This window comes from Cryptomeria japonica, unplaced genomic scaffold (genome assembly GCF_030272615.1).
Source record: "Cryptomeria japonica unplaced genomic scaffold, Sugi_1.0 HiC_scaffold_50, whole genome shotgun sequence".
In the NCBI taxonomy this organism is placed as follows: domain Eukaryota; kingdom Viridiplantae; phylum Streptophyta; class Pinopsida; order Cupressales; family Cupressaceae; genus Cryptomeria; species Cryptomeria japonica.
The window spans coordinates 430,001-445,000 of record NW_026728872.1 but is presented as its reverse complement, the minus strand read 5'-3'; the positions used below and the strand labels follow the sequence as shown (position 1 = coordinate 445,000).

The window sequence follows — 15,000 nt, the reverse complement described above, 5'->3', positions numbered from 1 at the left end:
GTGCACCTTCGCCGGGGTGAGCACCTTGGTGTGCAGACCTTGGTTGGGTTGCGCGCCCTGGTGCGCACCAAGGAGCGCTCTGAAGTGTGCTCCAAGGTGCGGCGTGCACGAAGTCGGAGCCCGGTTTGCCCCGGGTGTGCACCTCGGGTGCGCACCTCGCGTGCACCTTCGCTGCGGTGGGCACCTTGGCTGGGTTGCGCGCCTTGGTGGGCACCATGCAGTGCACGAAGTCGGAGCCCGGATTGCCCCGGGCGCGCACCTCCGCCAGGGTGGGCACCTTGGTGCGCACAACTTGCCTGGGCTGCGCACCAGGAAGGGCTCAAGATGGCACCCGCGTTCCGTTTTTTTCACTATCTTTCAGAACGGAAATTTTAAAATCTCGTTTTTTTTTGCCTTTTCTGGAAATTAGTGAAGGCAGCGCATCAAAGGTGCGCAACGCTGGTGCGAACCTGGGAGCGCTCCGATGTGTGCTCCAAGGTGCGGCGTGCACGAAGTCGGACCCCGGTTTGCCCCGGGTGCGCACCTCGCGTGCACCTTGGTGCGCACACCTTGGCTGGGTTGCGCGCCCTGGTGGGCACCATGGTGCGCACCAAGGAGCGCTCCGAAGTGTGCTCCAAGGTGCGGCGTGCACGAAGTCGGAGCCCGGTTTGCCCCGGGTGCGCACCTCGCGTGCACCTTCGCCGCGGTGGGCACCATGGCGTGCACGAAGTCGGAGCCCGGTTTGCCCCGGGTGCGCACCTCGCGTGCACCTTCGCCGGGGTGGGCACCTTGGTGTGCAGACCTTGGCTGGGTTGCGCGCCCTGGTGGGCACCATGGTGCGCACCAAGGAGCGCTCCGAAGTGTGCTCCAAGGTGCGGCCTGCACGAAGTCGGAGCCCGGTTTGCCCCGGGTGTGCACCTCGGGTGGGCACCTTGGTGCGCATGCCTTGCCTGGGCTGCGCACCAGGGCGGGCTCAAGATGGCACCCGCGTTCCTTTTTTTTCACTATCTTTCAAAACGGAAATTTTAAAATCTCATTTTTTTTTGCCTTTTTCTGGAAATTAGTGAAGGCAGCGCATCAAAGGTGCGCACCTCGCTGCCCACCACGGTGCGCAACGCCGGTGGGCACCCGGGAGTGCTTCGAAGTGTGCTCCAAGGTGCTGCGTGCACGTTGTCGGAGCCCGGTTTGCCCCGGGTGCGCACCTCGCGTGCACCTTCGTCGGGGTGGGCACCTTGGCTGGGTTTGCCCCGGCTGCGCTCCGAAGCGGGGTTATTGGAGCGCCGCCTCTTTTTTTGTCGGAGCGTTTGGTGGGGTTTCTCGCATTGGCTCTTCCGAGGCCCGGTTGCCACCCTGGCGCGCACGAAGTCGGAAGTAGGGTTAATTGCCCGGGTGCGCACCTTTGCCAGGGTGGGCACCTTACCTGGGCTGCGCACCAGGGCGGGCTCAAGATGGCACGCGCGTTCCGTTTTTTTCACTATCTTTCAAAACGGAAATTTTAAAATCTCCTTTTTTTTTTGCCTTTTCTGGAAATTAGTGAAGGCAGCGCATCAAAGGTGCGCACCTCGCTGCCCACCTTGGTGTGCTCTGAGGTGCGCACCCGGGAGCGCTACGAAGTGTGCTCCAAGGTGCGGCGTGCACGTTGTCGGAGCCCGGTTTGCCCCGGGTGCGCACCTCGCCTGCACCTTGGCCGGGGTGGGCACCTTGGCTGGGTTTGCCCAGGGTGCGCTCCGAAGCGGGGTTACTGGAGCGCCCCCTCTTTTTTTGTCAGAGCGTTTGGTGGGGTTTCTCGCATTGGCTCTTCCCAGGCCCGGTTGTTGGGTGCGCTCCCACCCTGGCGCGCGCGAAGTTGGAAGTTGGGTTAATTGCCCGGGCGCGCACCTTCGCCAGGGTGGGCACCTTGGTGCGCACACCTTGGCTGGGCTGCGCACCAGGGCGGGCTCAAGATGGCACCAGCATTCCCTTTTTCTCACTATCTTTCAAAACGGAAATTTTAAAATCTCGTTTTTTTTTTGCCTTTTATGGAAATTAGTGAAGGCATCGCATCAAAGGTGCGCACCTCGCTGCCCACCTTGGTGTGCTCCGAGGTGCCCACCACGGTGCGCAACGCCGGTGCGAACCCGGGAGCGCCCCGATGTGTGCTCCAAGGTGCGGCGTGCACGAAGTCGGACCCCGGTTTGCCCCGGGTGCGCACCTCGCGTGCACCTTGGTGCGCACACCTTGGCTGGGTTGCGCGGCCTGGTGGGCACCATGGTGCGCACCAAGGAGCGCTCCGAAGTGTGCTCCAAGGTGCGGCGTGCACGAAGTCGGAGCCCGGTTTGCCCCGGGTACGCACCTCGCGTGCACCTTCACCGGGGTGGGCACCTCGGCTGGGTTGCGCGCCCTGGTGCGCACCAAGGAGCGCTCCGAAGTGTGCTCCAAGGTGCGGCGTGCACGAAGTCGGAGCCCGGTTTGCCCCGGGTGCGCACCTTCGCCGCGGTGCGCACCATGGCGTGCACGAAGTCGGAGCCCGGTTTGCCCCGGGTGCGCACCTCGCGTGCACCTTCGGCGGGGTTGCGCGCCCTGGTGGGCACCATGGTGCGCACCAAGGAGCGCTCCGAAGTGTGCTCCAAGGTGCGGCGTGCACGAAGTCGGAGCCCGGTTTGCCCCGGGTGCGCACCTCGCGTGCACCTTCGGCGGGGTTGCGCGCCCTGGTGGGCACCATGGTGCGCACCAAGGAGCGCTCCGAAGTGTGCTCCAAGGTGCGGCGTGCACGAAGTCGGAGCCCGGTTTGCCCCGGGTGCGCACCTCGCGTGCACCTTCGCCGCGGTGGGCACCATGGCGTGCACGAAGTCGGAGCCCGGTTTGCCCCGGGTGCGCACCTCGCGTGCACCTTCGCCGGGGTGGGCACCTCGGCTGGGTTGCGCGCCCTGGTGCGCACCAAGGAGCGCTCCGAAGTGTGCTCCAAGGTGCGGCGTGCACGAAGTCGGAGCCCGATTTGCCCCGGGTGCGCACCTCGCGTGCACCTTCGCCAGGGTGGGCACCTCGGTGCGCACACCTTCTCAATGTTTTCTTGCCTTTTCTGGAAATTGGTGAAGGCAGCGCATCAAAGGTGCGCACCTCGGTGTGCTCCGAGGTGCGAACCCGAGAGCGCTCCGAGGTGCCCACGAAGTCGAAAGTCGGGTTAATTGCATTGTTTTCCCCGGGTGCGCTCCGAGGTGCGCAACATCGGCGCGCACCAAGGAGGGCTCCGAAGTGTGCTCCAAGGTGCGCACGATGGCGTGCACCTCTGGTGCGCACGATTCGGAGCTCGGTTTGACCGGGGTGCGCACACCTTGGCTGGGTTGCGCACCTTTTGTGCGCTCCAAGGTGCGCACGAAGTCGGAGCTCGGTTTGCCCCGGGTGCGCACCTTCGCCAGGGTGCGCACCTTGATGCGCACGCCTTGGCTGGGCTGCGCACCTTGGTGGGCGCCATGGTGCGCACCTTTCGTGCGCTCCAAGGTGCGCACGAAGTCGGAGCTCGGTTTGCCCCGGGTGCGCACCTTGGTGGGCGCCATGGTGCACTCCGAGGTGCCCAAGATTGGTGCGCACCAAGGAGCGCTCCGAAGTGCGCTCCAAGGTGCGCGCGAAGTCGAAAGTTGGGTTAATTGTCCGGTTTGCCTCGGGTGCGCACCTTGCGTGCACCTTCGCCAGGGTGGGCGCCTTGGTGCGCACACCTTGGCTGGGCTGCGCACACCTTGGCACCCGCGTTTCCTTCATTTTAAATTTTTTTTTTTTACAATCTCTCAAGTGGGAAATTCTATAATCTCAACTTTTTTTGCCTTTTCAGGAAACTTTTGAATGGAGCGCATCATTGGTGCGCTCCGAAGTGTGCTCCAAAGCTCTCTCCAGCTGCGTGCACCTGCCCCGGCCGCGCACCCGGCCCCGCCCAGCTTCGCTCACCTGTCCCGGGCGTCTGGTGCGGAACCTTAGAGTAAGAAACATCACCGTGCACCTTGGCCAACGTGCGCGACTCGACCGAGCGCGCACTGGCCGAGGTGCACACCGATTTCACCTGGGTGCGCGCGCAGCACCTCGGGCGCACCGGGGTGCGCGCACAACGCCCGGGTTGCACCGTGGCCTGTGTGCTCGGGGCGCCTCGGGTGCGCGCTCGGTGTCGCCCCCGCGCGCGCGGTAGTGCGGGCAGCGCACCCCGGCCCGGCCCGGCCCCGACGAGAACGCAAACGGGCAAAAGGTTTATTCAAATAGCATTGCGACGCCCGGCGAAAAACTAAAAAAGGGTGCAACACCGGGACTTCCCGGGAGGTCACCCATCCCAGTACTACTCCGGCCCAAGCGCGCTTAACTGCGGAGTTCTGATGGGATCCGGTGCACTAACGCTGGTATGATCGCACCCGTTATGAGCTTGTCGCAGTGTGTACTTAGCAAACCGCGACCCACGTGCGAATCCACCCCGGCCACCCACCCCCGTCGAGGTGCACACCCTCCCTCGCGAAGTGCGCCCCGTTCGCCAAGTGTGAGCCCTGCCCGGGTGCGCGCACCTTGCTAGGGCGTCGGGTGTGCACCCGGCCCGGCCTACGTGCGTGCACCTGGAGGGGGCGTCGTGTGCGTGCAGTGTCCCGTCTGCAACGCGGTGCCCACACACCACCTCGGGCGCAACGACCTGCGCTCACATGTGGGCCGAGTGCACCTTGGTGCATGTTCGAGGCGCCTCGGGTGCACGCTCGATCTTGCCCTGGTGCACCAAGGCGCTCGGTTTGCCCCGGGTGCGCACTTGGTGCAAGGTGGGCACCCAAAATAGGGATCAAGCACCAAAACACAAGTTTCGGGATGCAAAATGGGACCCAAGGACCACAAATGCGTTCCAAGACCCATGATGGGTCCACGAGAACAAAAATGTGTTCCGAGACTTAATAAACAAATATTGGGTTTTAGGAGAAGAAACATGCTCTGATGCCCAAAACGAGAATCGACCCCGAAAAGGCCACAGGCCAAAAGTGGGATGCGAGACAAAAAAAAATGGGACCCGAGGACCAAAATTGGGTTCCCAGGTCGAAGACAGGGCAACCGGACAAGAAACGACCTCTAAGGCTCGAAATGAGTCCCGACGACTAAAACTTGACAAGAAGCACCCATCAGGCACCCAACTCGACACCCATGGGATGCCGACCCACCCGGGCTTCCACCTAGCACACCTTGGCACCCACCCACCCTCGCACCCAACCTCGCACCCAACTTAGCACCTTTGAACCCACATTGGCACTCACCCTGACCCTGGCACCTTGGAACCCACATTGGCACTCACCTTGACCCTGGCACCCACCTTTGCACTCACCTTGGGACCCACCCTGGCTCCCACCTCGGCACCCACCCAGACACCCACCTTGGTTCCTTGGCACCCACCTTGGATCCTTGGCACCCACCCCGACACCCACCTTGGCACGCAACTTGGCTACTTGCCACCCACCTTGGCTCCTTGACGCCCACCCCGACAACCACCCCGTGACCTACCCTGGCTAGGGTTGGTGCACACCCACCCTGGTGCCCACCTTGGCACCCACCCTATGACCCACCTTGGCACGCACCTTAGTACCCACCCCGTTACCCACCCTAGGACCCACCCCGTGACCCACCTTGGCCAGGGTGGGTGCACCCACCCTGGTGCCCACCTTGGCACCCACCCATCCTAGCACCCAGCCTGTGACCGGGCTTGGAACCCAACCTTGCACCCGCACCCGTCTTGGCCAGTGTGGGTGCGCACCCATCCTGGCACCCACGTTGTGACACACCCTTTAACCCACGCACCCTAGCACCCACGTTGGCACCCACCTTGGAACCCAACCTAGCAACTTGGCACCCACCCCGTGACCCACCTTGGCATCCACCATAGCAGTCGCCGACTTGGCACCCACCTCGGCACCCACCTTGACACTTGTGGACCCACCTTGCCACTCACCCTAGCATCGACCCATCCTAGCACCCACCCTGGCACCTTTGCACCCTAGCACTCACCCATCCTAGCACCTAACCTGTGACCCACCTTGACACTCACCCTCGCACCCACCTTGGAACCCAACCTAGCACCCACCCACCCTGACACCAACCCTAGCACCTACCCACCCTTGCACCCACCCTGTGACCCATCTTGGCACCCACCCATCCTACCACTCAACCTATCACCCACCTTCTCACCCACCTTGGCATCCACCTTAGCACCCACCCACACTGGCACCTTGGCACCCACCTCGGGCAAGGTGGGTGCACACCCACCCTGGCACCCAATTTAGAACCCACCGAGCATGTTACCCACCTTGGCACCCACATTGCAGCCCACCCTAGTACCCACCCTATGACCCACATTGGCATCCACACCCTAGCACCCAGGCACCTCGACACCCGCCTTGACACCCACCCTAGCACTGAACCTGTGACCCACCTTGGAACTCACCCTAGAACCCACCCACCCTGTGAACCACCTTGGCATCCACCTTAGCACCCACCCACCTTGGCACCCACTCTAGCACTCACCCATCCTAACACCCAACTTGTTACCCACCTTGGCACCCGCCCTCGCGTCCACCTTGAAACCCACCCTAGCACCCACCCACGCAGGAGCCCACCTTGGCACCCAACCTAACACCCACGCATCCTGGCACCCAACTTGTGACCCACCTTGGAACCCACCCTAGTACCCACCTTTGAACCCACTATATCACCAACCCACCTTGGCACCCACCCTATGACCCTCTTTGGAATCCACCCTAGCACGCACCCACCCTGGCACCCACCATGGAGCGCACCCTAGCACCCACCCACCTCGGCACGCACCTCAACACCCACCTTGGTGTGCGCACTGCGCCAACCTCTCAAAGACCCTATGTGGTGCGCTCCAAAGTGTACACCTTTGGTGCGCTCCAAGGTGCGCACCTTTGGTGCACACCGAGGTGCACACCAAAGTGTGCACCGAGGTGAGCACCAAAGTGCACTCCAGGGTGCACACCAAGGCGTGCACCTTTGGTGCGGTCAATGCAAACGAATTCGGAAGTTGGGGTCGATGTCCTAATCGCTGCTGCAGACTACACGTATGAGAATCGGACAAATAGCTTTATATAGGGGAGGTGTTGCGTTTGATGGGTCGACTCCCCTGGTTGTGTGCACTGCACCAACTTCAAAGACCCTGTCTTGTTTAAGAAGTCAAAAGTTGGGGTGGATGTCCTAATCATTGCTGCAGTCTACGCATGTATGAGAATCAGACAAATAGCTTATATAGGGGAGGTGTTGCATTCGGTGGGTTGACTCCCCTGGTTGTGCGCACTGCGCCAACCTCAAAGACCCCGCATAGCAGAAGAAGTCGGAAGTCGGATTTTGGTGAGCACCAAGGCGTGCACCTTTGGTGCGGTCAACGCAGACGAATTCAGAAGTTGGGGTGGATGTCCTAATCGTTGTTGCAGGCTACACATGTATGAGAATCAGACAAATAGCTTATATAGGGGAGGTGTTGGGTTTGATGGGTCAACTCCCTTGGTTGTGCGCATTACGCCAACCTCAAAGACCTTGTTTTCGTTAAGAAGTCAAAAGTTGGGGTCAATGTCCTAATGGCTCCTGCAGGCTACACATGTATGAGAATCGGACAAATAGCTTATATAGGGGAGGTGTTGGGTTTGATGGGTCGACTCCCCTGGTTGTGCGCATTACGTCAACCTCAAAGACCTTGTTTTCGTTAAGAAGTCAAAAGTTGGGGTCGATGTCCTAATTGCTCCTGTAGACTACACATGTATGAGAATCAGACAAATAGCTTATATAGGGGAGGTGTTGGGTTTGATGGGTTGACTCCCCTAGTTGTTCGCATTACACCAACCTCAAAGACCTTGTTTTCGTTTAGAAGCCGAAAGTTGGGGTCGATGTCCTAATTGCTCCTGCAGGCTACGCATGTATGAGAATCAGACAAATAGCTTATATAGGGGAGGTGTTGGGTTTGATGGGTCGACTCCCCTGGTTGTGCGCATTGCGCCAACCTCAAAGACCCTGCATTGCGGATGAAGTCGAAAGTCAGAGTTTGGTGTGCTACAAGGTGTGGTCGAAGGTGCTCACCTAGGTGTGCACCTTTGGAGCACAGGAAAAGTGCCCTCCAAAAGTGCGCACCTTTGGAGTGCACAAAAGTGCCCTCCAAAAGTGCGCACCTTTGGAGCGCAGAAAAGTGCCCTCCAAAAAGTGCCCTCCAAAAGTGCGCACCTTTGGAGCGCAGAAAAGTGCCCTCCAAAAGTGCGCACCTTTGGAGCGCAGAAAAGTGCCCTCCAAAAAGTGCCCTCCAAAAGTGCGCACCTTTGGAGCGCAGAAAAGTGCCCTCCAAAAGTGCGCACCTTTGGAGCGCAGAAAAGTGCCCTCCAAAAAGTGCCCTCCAAAAGTGCGCACCTTTGGAGCGCAGAAAAGTGCCCTCCAAAAAGTGCCCTCCAAAAGTGCGCACCTTTGGAGCGCAGAAAAGTGCCCTCCAAAAAGTGCCCTCCAAAAGTGCGCACCTTTGGAGCGCAGAAAAGTGCCCTCCAAAAAGTGCCCTCCAAAAGTGCGCACCTTTGGAGCGCAGAAAAGTGCCCTCCAAAAAGTGCCCTCCAAAAGTGCGCACCTTTGGAGCGCAGAAAAGTGCCCTCCAAAAGTGCGCACCTTTGGAGCGCACAAAAGTGCCCTCCAAAAGTGCGCACTTTTGGTGCGCACCAAGGCGCTGGTTCGGTCGTTGCAGGCGAGTTCGGAAGTTGGGGTCGATGTCCTGAGCGGAGGTGCAAACTACACAGGTGTCGGAATCGGACAAATAGCTTATATAGGGGAGGTGTATGCTTCGATGGGTCGACTCCCCAGGTTGAGCGCACCGCGCCAACCTCAAAGACCCTACGGTATGGATGAAGTCGGAAGTTGGGTCCGATGACCAATTCGATTAGTAGGTATGCTCATGAGGTCGGAATTTGGGTCCGATGACCTGCCATGTGCAGGAAGGCGAATGTTGACACTGTGCGTTGCAAGGTGCACACCAAGGCGCTGGTGCGGTCTTTTTAGTCGAGTTCGGAAGTTGGGGTCGATGTCCTGATCGGAGGTGCAAGCTACACAGGTGTGGGAATCGGACAAATAGCTTATATAGGGGAGGTGTATGCTTCGTTGGGTCGACTCCCCGGGTTGAGCGCACCGCGCCAACCTCAAAGACCCTACGGTATGGATGAAGTCGGAAGTTGGGTCCGATGACCGATTCGATATGTAGGCATACTCGCGAGGTCGGAATTTGGGTCCGATGACCTGCCACGTGCAGGAAGGCGAATGTTGGCACTGTGCGTTGCAAGGTGCGCACCAAGGCGCTGGTTCGGTCGTTGGAGGCGAGTTCGGAAGTTGGGGTCGATGTCTTGATCGGAGGTGCAAACTACACAGGTGTGGGAATCGGACAAATAGCTTATATAGGGGAGGTGTATGCTTCGTTGGGTCGACTCCCCGGGTTGAGCGCACCGCGCCAACCTCAAAGACCCTACGGTATGGATGAAGTCGGAAGTTGGGTCCGATGACCGATTCGATATGTAGGCATACTCGCGAGGTCGGAATTTGGGTCCGATGACCTGCCATGTGCAGGAAGGCGAATGTTGGGACTGTGCGTCGCAAGGTGCGCACCAAGGCGCTGGTGCCGTCGTTGCAGTCGAGTTCGGAAGTTGGGGTCGATGTCCTGGTCAGAGGTGCAAACTACACAGGTGTGGGAATCGGACAAATAGCTTATATAGGGGAGGTGTATGCTTCGATGGGTCGACTCCCTGGGTTGAGCGCACCGCGCCAACCTCAAAGACCCTACAGTATGGATGAAGTCGGAAGTTGGGTCCGATGACCGATTCGATACGTAGGCATATTGGCGAGGTCTGAATTTGTGTCCGATGACCTGCCATGCGCAGGAAGGCGGAATTTGGGTCCGATGACCGAGTTGATGGCGTGCCATGCGCAGAAAGGCGGAATTTGGGTCCGATGACCGAGTTGATGTTGATGGCCCGCCATGCACAGGAAGGCGGAATTTGGGTCCGATGACCGATTTGAAGGCGTGCCATACGCAAAAAGGCGGAGTTTGGGTCCGATGACCGAGTTGATATTGATGGCCCGCCATGCGCAGGAAGGCGGAATTTGGGTCCGATGACCTGACATACGCATGGAGTCCGACTCGGGGGCCGATGTTCGATTCGATGACTTGCATTGTGGGTAAAGTCGGAAGTTGTGGTCTTTGACCCGATTCGATGACCAGACTTCGGCTGCTTGAGAATCGGACAAATAACTTATATAGGGGAGGTAGTGTTCTCGAGCATCCTCCCCCCGTGCCCGTTTATGTCGATTGATGCTGGTGCTCGACTGGTTGGAGCGCTCGGATGCAAAAATCTTGCACCAGGATTTATCGATTGTGATGGACACGGCAAGTCTCCTGATTGCTATGCAGGAGCTCATCGTGAATCTCTATGCGGCCTTGGTATGGACTCGACCTGCGGAATGGTTCGGCAATGGTAGTCGCTCCAACACGTCCTTGCAATGGCCACAGAGGTGATTCGACTAGAGCTCCAGTCTAGCTTTTGGGTTGCTTGGCGGACTGGTATAGCCGCGATCGAGTTCCGGCCATGAACGTTTTAGATAGCTCTTGGGCTTTCTGGGACGGAAGTCGGAAGTTTGGGCTGTTGTCCGATTTGATGACCATTCTTCGGATGTGTGAGAATCGGACAAATAACTTATATAGGGGACTGTGTTGTCTCACGCAGCCCCCTCCGTGCCCCTCTATCTCGACCGATGTTGGTGCTTGAAAGGGTTGGGATCGCTCGGATTTATAAACGTGCACCACCATTTGTCGAGTGTGAGGGACGCGGCAGGTCTCCTAAATGCTATGCGGGCGCTCTCTGAGAATCTCTATCCGGCCTCGACACAGACTAGTCTTGCTGAATGGTTTGGCACTGGTAGTCGATCCAACACGTCGTTGTTGTGGCCGCCTAGGCGATTCGATTCGAGCCCCCGTCTAGCTTTTGGGTTGCTTGGCGGATTTTGCCCTATCCGCAAGTGAGCTCGGTCCCTAAACGTTCGAGAAACCCGATTGCTATGCGCCGACTCTCTTTCTTGCGAGCCTCCATCTAGCTTTTGGGTCTCTACGGAACGGAAGTCGGAATCTGGGACCGTTGTTTGATTCGACGAGGCAGACTACGGTTGTGCGAGAATCGGACAAATAACTTATATAGGGGAGGTGTTGACTGGAGCATTCTCCCCCGTGCCCCTCTAACTCGACCAATGCTGGCGCTCGAACGGTGGTAGCGCTCGGATTTTCATTGAGCGCCAGCATTGGTCGATTTAGAGGGGCATGCGAGATTCCCGAATGCTATGCGAGGGCTCTAACGGAAATGTCTATTGGTTTCGGTATGGATGCAATTGCGAGTGGTTCGGCAAAGGTAGTCGTTCCGATGCGTCCATGTCGTGGCCAAATCGATAATTCGATTTGAGCCCTCGTATAGCATTTGGGTCTCTCGATGTGATTCCGCATTCCAGTCCCTTTGGGCACTGCTTGAGCCGCATCCCAGGGGGTTCCCTTCCCAATAATCTGCCTCGCAACCCGATTGCTATGCGGTGAGGCTCCTCGGCCGCCTCGGAACTATCTGTGTATCAGACGCATCGCGGGATAAGGGGTTGGCAACGGTAGTCGCCCCAAGCGCGTCCGATGCTTGGACCATTCCGAGGCGGCCCTGAAGCCTCTTCCGTCTAGCCGTTGGGTCCTTCTCGCCGCATCCCTCGCCTCGCACCCCGATTGCTATGCGGTGAGGCTCCTCGGCCGCCTCGGAACTATCTGTGTATCGGACGCGTCGCGGGATAAGGGGTTGTCACTGGTAGTCGCCCCAAGCGCGTCCGATGCTTGGACCATTCCGAGGCGGCCCTGAAGCCTCTTCCGTCTAGCCGTTGGGTCCTTCTCGCCGCATCCCTCGCCTCGCACCCCGATTGCTATGCGGTGAGGCTCCTCGGCCGCCTCGGAACTATCTGTGTATCGGACGCGTCGCGGGATAAGGGGTTGTCATTGGTAGTCGCCCCAAGCGCGTCCGATGCTTGGACCATTCCGAGGCGGCCCTGAAGCCTCTTCCGTCTAGCCGTTGGGTCCTTCTCGCCGCATCCCTCGCCTCGCACCCCGATTGCTATGCGGTGAGGCTCCTCGGCCGCCTTGGAACTATCTGTGTATCGGACGCGTCGCGGGATAAGGGGTTGTCACTGGTAGTCGCCCCAAGCGCGTCCGATGCTTAGACCATTCCGAGGCGGACCCGAAGCCTCTTCCGTCTAGCCGTTGGGTCCTTCTCGCCGCATCCTTCGCCTCGCACCCCGATTGCTATGCGGTGAGGCTCCTCGGCCGCCTCGGAACTATCTGTGTATCGGACGCGTCGCGGGATAAGGGGTTGTCACTGGTAGTGGCCCCAAGCGCGTCCGATGCTTGGACCATTCCGAGGCGGACCCGAAGCCTCTTCCGTCTAGCCGTTGGGTCCTTCTCGCCGCATCCCTCGCCTCGCACCCCGATTGCTATGCGGTGAGGCTCCTCGGCCGCCTTGGAACTATCTGTGTATCGGACGCGTCGCGGGATAAGGGGTTGTCACTGGTAGTCGCCCCAAGCGCGTCCGATGCTTGGACCATTCCGAGGCGGACCCGAAGCCTCTTCCGTCTAGCCGTTGGGTCCTTCTCGCCGCATCCCTCGCCTCGCACCCCGATTGCTATGCGGTGAGGCTCCTCGGCCGCCTTGGAACTATCTGTGTATCGGACGCGTCGCGGGATAAGGGGTTGTCACTGGTAGTCGCCCCAAGCGCGTCCGATGCTTGGACCATTCCGAGGCGGACCCGAAGCCTCTTCCGTCTAGCCGTTGGGTCCTTCTCGCCGCATCCCTCGCCTCGCACCCCGATTGCTATGCGGTGAGGCTCCTCGGCCGCCTTGGAACTATCTGTGTATCGGACGCGTCGCGGGATAAGGGGTTGTCACTGGTAGTCGCCCCAAGCGCGTCCGATGCTTGGACCATTCCGAGGCGGCCCCGAAGCCTCTTCCGTGTAGCCGTTGGGTCCTTCTCGCCGCATCCCTCGCCTCGCACCCCGATTGCTATGCGGTGAGGCTCCTCGGCCGCCTTGGAACTATCTGTGTATCGGACGCGTCGCGGGATAAGGGGTTGTCACTGGTAGTCGCCCCAAGCGCGTCCGATGCTTGGACCATTCCGAGGCGGCCCCGAAGCCTCTTCCGTGTAGCCGTTGGGTCCTTCTCGCCGCATCCCTCGCCTCGCACCCCGATTGCTATGCGGTGAGGCTCCTCGGCCGCCTTGGAACTATCTGTGTATCGGACGCGTCGCGGGATAAGGGGTTGTCACTGGTAGTCGCCCCAAGCGCGTCCGATGCTTGGACCATTCCGAGGCGGACCTGAAGCCTCTTCCCTCTAGCCGTTGGGGCTTTCTCGCCGCATCCCTCGCCTCGCACCCTGATTGCTATGCTGTGAGGCTCCTCGGCCGCCTTGGAACTATCTGTGTATCGGACGCATCGCGGGATAAGGGGTTGGCAGTGGTAGTCGCCCCAAGCGCATCCGATGCTTGGACCATTCCGAGGCGGCCCTGCAGCCTCTTCCGTCTAGCCGTTGGGGCCATCTCGCCGCATCCCCCACCTCGCACCACGATTGCTATGCGGTGAGGCTCCTTGGCCGCCTCGGAACTATCTGTGTATCGGACGCATCGCGGGATAAGGGGTTGTCACTGGTAGTCGCCCCAAGCGCGTCCGATGCTTGGACTATTCCGAGGCGGCCCTGCAGCCTCTTCCGTCTAGCCGTTGGGGCCATCTCGCTGCATCCCCCACCTCCTCGGCCGCCTCGGAACTATCTGTGTATCGGACGCATCGCGGGATAAGGGGTTGGCAGTGGTAGTCGCCCCAAGCGCGTCCGATGCTTGGACTATTCCGAGGCAGCCCTGCAGCCTCTTCCGTCTAGCCTTTGGGGCCATCTCGCCGCATCCCTCGCCTCGCACCCCGATTGCTATGCGGTGAGGCTCCTCGGCCGCCTGGGAACTATCTTCGTATCGGACGCATCGCGGGATAAGGGGTTGTCACTGGTAGTCGCCCCAAGCGCGTCCGATGCTTGGACTATTCCGAGGCGGCCCTGTGGCCTCTTCCGTCTAGCCGTTGGGGCCATCTCGCCGCATCCCCCACCTCGCACCCCGATTGCTATGCGGTGAGGCTCTTCGGCCGCCTTGGAACTATCTTCGTATCGGACGCATTGCGGGATAAGGGGTTGTCACTGGTAGTGGCCCCAAGCGCGTCCGATGCTTGGACTATTCCGAGGCGGCCCTGCAGCCTCTTCCGTCTAGCCGTTGGGGCCATCTCGCCGCATCCCCCACCTCGCACCCCGATTGCTATGCGGTGAGGCTCCTCGGCCGCCTTGGAACTATCTTCGTATCGGACGCATCGCGGGATAAGGGGTTGTCACTGGTAGTCGCCCCAAGCGCGTCCGATGCTTGGACTATTCCGACGCGGCCCTGTGGCCTCTTCCGTCTAGCCGTTGGGGCCATCTCGCCGCATCCCCCACCTCGCACCCCGATTGCTATGCGGTGAGGCTCCTCGGCCGCCTTGGAACCATCTTCGTATCGGACGCATCGCGGGATAGGGGGCTGTCACTGGTAGTCGCCCCAAGCGTGTCCGATGCTTGGACCATTCCTAGGCGGCCCTGAAGCCTCTTCCGTCTAGCCGTTGGGGCCTTCCCGCCCCATCCCTCGCCTCGCACCCCCGATTGCTATGCGGTGAGGCTCCTCGGCCGCCTTGGAACCATCTGTGTATCGGACGCATCGCGGGATAAGGGGTTGGCACTGGCAGTCGCCCCAAGCGCGTCCGATGCTTGGACCATTCCGAGGTGGCCCTGAAGCCTCTTCCGTCTAGCCGTTGGGGCCTTCCCGCCCCATCCCTCGCCTCGCACCCCGATTGATATGCGGTGAGGCTCCTCGGCCGCCTTGGAACTATCTGTGTATCGGACGCATCGCGGGATAAGGGGTTGGCACTGGTAGTCGTCCCA

The 15,000-nt window shown here is 60.0% G+C and overlaps 1 non-coding gene across 1 annotated transcript; it reads right to left on the bottom strand.

Annotated features, from left to right (window-relative positions):
- Positions 1-4,232: 4,232 nt before the first annotated feature.
- LOC131862659 (5S ribosomal RNA) lies at positions 4,233-4,351 on the bottom strand. The gene has a single exon (XR_009361597.1). It is a non-coding gene; the product is annotated as a 5S ribosomal RNA (ribosomal RNA).
- Positions 4,352-15,000: the final 10,649 nt, after the last annotated feature.